This window comes from Quercus lobata, chromosome 2, assembly GCF_001633185.2.
Source record: "Quercus lobata isolate SW786 chromosome 2, ValleyOak3.0 Primary Assembly, whole genome shotgun sequence".
NCBI lineage: Eukaryota > Viridiplantae > Streptophyta > Magnoliopsida > Fagales > Fagaceae > Quercus > Quercus lobata.
This window is the reverse complement of record NC_044905.1, coordinates 38,806,247-38,811,302: the sequence shown is the minus strand read 5'-3', so window position 1 is coordinate 38,811,302 and position 5,056 is coordinate 38,806,247. Positions and strand designations below refer to the sequence as shown.

The 5,056-nt window shown below is 38.7% G+C and overlaps 1 pseudogene; it reads right to left on the bottom strand.

Moving 5' to 3' along the window:
* Positions 1 to 703: 703 nt before the first annotated feature.
* Positions 704 to 2,401, bottom strand: LOC115964245 (annotated as a pseudogene).
* Positions 2,402 to 5,056: the final 2,655 nt, after the last annotated feature.

Genomic DNA, 5,056 nt, shown 5'->3' with positions numbered 1-5,056 from the left:
AAAAAAATTGAGGACAAGAACACCGATGTGCTACTAATTGAAAGTCTCTGGAACCTACTACGAATAAATTCTTTAGAGAAACTCTAATTGTAGGGTTTTTATGCATCCAAAGTTCAAAAAAAAATAAAAGGAAGAAATGGCCTGGCTGGCCACTACGTTTTTGTCAGAACAATATGAAAGTCTTCCTCTCTAAATCTAAAGGCTTGCATTTTTATTTTTGGTATTGTGATAAAGTATGGTAAATTGGTAATAAAGGAAAAAATAGGGCTTCATGCTTTTATTTAATAGTCCAAATAACTCCTAGATGCTTTGGATGGTTGAGATCAATTTACAAAGAATTAAAAAAGCTTCAGGTAGGGGCCAAATTCATGAGAGTTTTTTTTGCCTGTAATTTGACTTGGGCATCAGTTAATTCAGTTCTCCGCCAACAATCCCTGGCGTAGCTTCTGGTGTTCTTTTTGCAAGTGTTTGTGGGTCCAAGTCCGTCCACGCAATCAACTGCATCAGCAGGCATATTTATATACGCGTACAATCACATTGTTACGTTTGCAGACAGTAGAAACTCTTACGAAATCTTCCATCGCAATGCATACACCTTTCAACGAAAGACTTAGATAGAAGGGCAAATAAATATCAAACAAAACTAGCTCAAGTTAATCAGTGACTGCTTGGACAAAGTATAAAACTCCTTTTAATTCATAACTCAATCTGTTTCAGGCGAATCATTTATCAAACACTCTTCACAGTATAGAATATTTTGAACCTGACTAGTCAAATGGGAATGTCGACCGTAACATATGCTTGCTAAATAAATACCCTCCATACTGTAAGCAATGGACACCAAGCTGGAAGATATTCATTCTTCCTAGGAGGTTGAAACCATGTCCTTCAGCAGTGCTGCAAAGATGAGGCTGAACATCCCTTAAGCTGGAAAATTTTTGAAGTTCCAAGCCAGCTTAAGTCAATGGGATCTCTAAATTCTCTGAAATAATAGCAACCATGATTAAGAAAACTCCAAACCTTTTGTGTAATGATAGTGACACAATCAAGGAACTCACTAGATATATCCTCAAAATCTGCATTTTGAGCTTCCCTATGAAATAGAATGGCTTTAAAATTATCCATCAGTGAGCATTTAGAGCATATGCATTTCAAGAGAGGAGGGTTCGCTAAGGCAGATCCCATTTTGCAAACTCACTCCATACAGAACTTTAAAAAAGAGTTAATAAGGAGTCCCCAGCACTTATCCAGAAATTTGCAACTGTTGCAATTATAGAAGATTCAAAGCAAAACAAATGGTGTGTAGCACCTGCAAGCAATAATGAGTATGCTGCACTGGTCCTGCTCAAGTCCAGAGCTTCCAACAGATGCTCATCCATTTCAGAATATAGACCCAACAAGTCACTTGCTGCGGACTTCATATGCTGAAGCGAGTGTAGTATATGCATTTAGACAGAGGTAGTGCAGGGGATGCAACTTGATGGTTGGTTGTGATTTTACTTCCCTGCCTTGAGTGCCTTCTAACTGTTTATAAAGGAGACCTTGTGTCAGCAAGTTCTCAAGCTTCTCACAACACAATTTGGGATCACCAAATGAAAGATACTGAGTTATAGTATCATCAATGTAATCAGTCAACCTTCTTATTGCATAGTGACATTTTGATCAGAACTCAAACTGGAAGCATCAAGACTTGCTGAAGAAATTTCCTGGAGAGGAAAATAGCACAAAGTTACATTAGTTGAAGATACCCTTTCATTGAGAGTTCAAGCATCTCCATACCTTTAAACCAAAAAAGCATGAATTTTTTTTTTTTTTTGGGATCAGAAACAACATGAACTAAAGTTAGAAAATTAGTTAGGAAGCAATCAGAGTATTTCGGTAAAGAATTTGAAAACATTACATATATTTTCCTAGAACTAAACTTCATGAAGTCCAGTTAAATGAGACAATTTATACATGCAAATGAATCTAAAATTATTGTTCATATTTTTCCCGTTTGGGGTTAAAATCTTAATTAAGTCGTGTTAAGAAGAATGTTGCAAGTTTGATATAATAATATTAAAAGGTGTGTTTGCCCTTTCTCCAACCTCTCCTCTCGCCCAAACAAATTAATAGATCGAGCCAGAGGTTTGGAAAATATAAATATAAACTCGAAACAAAGTCCATCAAAAAGCAAAGTAAGAAAAAAGAAAAATGGAAAAATCATTGAATTACAACTATATGGTATCCAAAGACATGAAAAAATTCGGACAAACAGATGTTATGCCTTTATTTTCCCCCCAACTCTTACCTGCAGAGTATGATCCACATTGGTTGTTGGGGGGCGAAGCACTACATCGCTTACAACAGCACGGCAGAAAAACCGATACCTTTCCCTTGACCATAACTCTGATTGCCTCATTTGCTGGGGAAAAGAGTTGCATGTAAAAATATGAGTACTGGTAAGGATAATATTTTCACCCCTTAAGCAAACTTCCTGCCACTCTACAATAAACTCGTCCAACATGTCTACCAAGCCAGCCTTCCATCACCACCACCCGAAGTAAGTTGTCCAACCGCATGGATGATCATGGTACCTTCTACTTGAAAAGGGAAACTCTCCCAAATGACCTTATCTAACAAATGTTAGCTCTTCCAAATGAGACTTGATGATGCAGAGAAGATCAGTAGGTTGAATGCTCCGGGCTTCAATAATCTAATAATTGCTTGAAAGGCCTGAAAAGAAACAAACGATCAAAGGAGACCGGGTCTAACCGGCCAAGAACCCTCCGATGCTTAAGTTAGTTTTCTCTCTTAAATTCTAGAGTTCCAACTTTTTGGAAGTTGTCTCAAACTTATCTTCATTTGATGTGAATGAGTGTTTATATAGCGTGCTCTTGAAGCGGTTACTTGTCTTGTAACTTCCCCTATATTTGAGGAGGTCAGAAAGTTCAAGGTTAACTTCCACAACTGCTATAGGAGTTAGAATATTTTTTTTATAACTGTCGTTGGAAGTTAAGTACTAAGTAGGAAGTTATAGCGATAAACCAAGATTTTACTCATGCCTTAAAATAATAACATGTGGTACAATTTTACTGGCTCTTGTAAATAAATCTCTATGGAATTTTCCAAGTGTCGGGAGTCGTCCAGGCGCTTGCCTCATGGACGACCCATATGCCCTTGGACGATCGTTTTGCTAGGTACAGCCATTCTTGCCTTCTTGGCTCGAACGACTCTCATGGATGAATTGAAGTTCAATTTTCAGTTCACCATCAGTTGCCCCCTTGTCCAAGGGTCGTCCAGAGCACTGTTAAATTTACAGCTGTTCTTTGGACGTGCCTTTACATTAGTTGTTAAACGCCGTGCCATGTGTCATGACCTCATTGATGACTGGTCGCGTTGATTTACCTTTTTGAGGAATATGCCATGTGTCGTTTTCTAGTTGGTTGTGTCGTTTCAAAAGCCAAAATTTACTCGCTATAAATAGCGGAATTCCTTTCCTACCCTTCACATTTCTCAAATTCTCTCCCTTGACATTCCTCGTCCAATGCTTCATCTAAGAGAAATTATAAGGTTCACATGATAGACAAGTGGTGCGGTCCATCATTCCACTAAAAAACTTCCACCTGTTTAGAATTGTTAGTTAGAAAATTTTTTAAAATAAAAATTAATTACTAACTCAGCAATTTTAAACAAGTGGAAGTTTTTTAGTGAAATGGTAGACAAGTGACATGGTCCACCAGAGGACTCTATAATTTCTCCTCATCTAGAAGTATTCCCGCGTCCTTAGTCTTCCTTCATCTAGAGCCAGGTACTCTCCTCATCCTCGTTCTTAGGTTTTCCTTCAAATTTCAACATGTTTGAAGTTGTCGTCTCTTCGTCTAGTAAAAGTGTAAATAAAGTTATAGATGAGTACCATGACTCAACCAGTTATAGTGATTCCAGTAGTAGTAGTAGTAGTAGTGGGAATACCACGGACGAGGAATACACCTCTGGTGTTCCTAGAGTTCCTCTAGAGGTTTTCCAGGAACATCTTAGGATGAGGGCAACTTCTGAGTCTCCAGCTGGCACCTCGATGAGTATTCCTTCGTCCCTTCCTTTAGACAAAGTAGAGACCGTGTACAGTTGTGCTGTAGGCATCCCTTCCAAAACAGATGAAAGGACGCTTGCAACACTTAGGAGTTGGTACTAGATCCTAGACGATCTTAACCCTAGGTTAGCCGTCTGTGGAGAGTGGTGTTGCAACCCTCCTTTTGGGATTGGCGTCTATGAAGCTTATCTTTTAGGGGGACTTAGGTTACCTCTTAATGCTTTTACTAGGGAATTACTCACTAGGCTAGGTTTAGGAGTATGTCAATTTAACCCCAACGCATGGGGATTGGTCGTCTTTATGCAAGTTTTGTGGAGGGAGGTGTTTGAAGGGGATTGTCCTCTCACTGTGGACAAGTTCCTCTTCTACTACAAACCCTCAGAAATTAAGCAATCCCTTGGCTTTTATCAATTCACAGCCAGGGGTAAAGATTGTAGATTAATTAAGTCTTTGGTAATATCTGACAAAAACTAGAAGATAGAGTTTTTCTTCATTTCTGGTTTCTAGTCTGGGTACCTTGTTAAGGTTGGCAAGGATCCATTTGCCCCTTATACTGGAGAATTAAGGAACCTTCGTCCTGAAGGTATGTTTTGTTTCGCTTTGTTTTTTTTTAAGTGTTTTTATCTTTTGCATATAATCGTCTAACCTTTCTCTCTCTTTCTCTTTATAGTTGTTGGACGACCCTCTTTAAGCAAATTCCACTGTGACCGCATCCATAGAGCTCGTCTACACACTGATAGGAGTTTCCATTCGTTGGTGACCCTTTAACGTCTTACTACGTGGGGACTTGGTCCTGAGCCATCTGTTGAAGCTCTTGCTCATAAGCTCATTGTCCGTAGATGTGAGTTTTCTTTTTACTTAGAAATTACTTGAGTACTATTTAAGTTATACTCTTTAGCTAATACTTTATGTTTTTCTTTTAGGGATCGCAACCATGAAGGAGAATAAGGGAAAAGAGGTGGTGGACAAGGCAACCAGGCCTGAGGA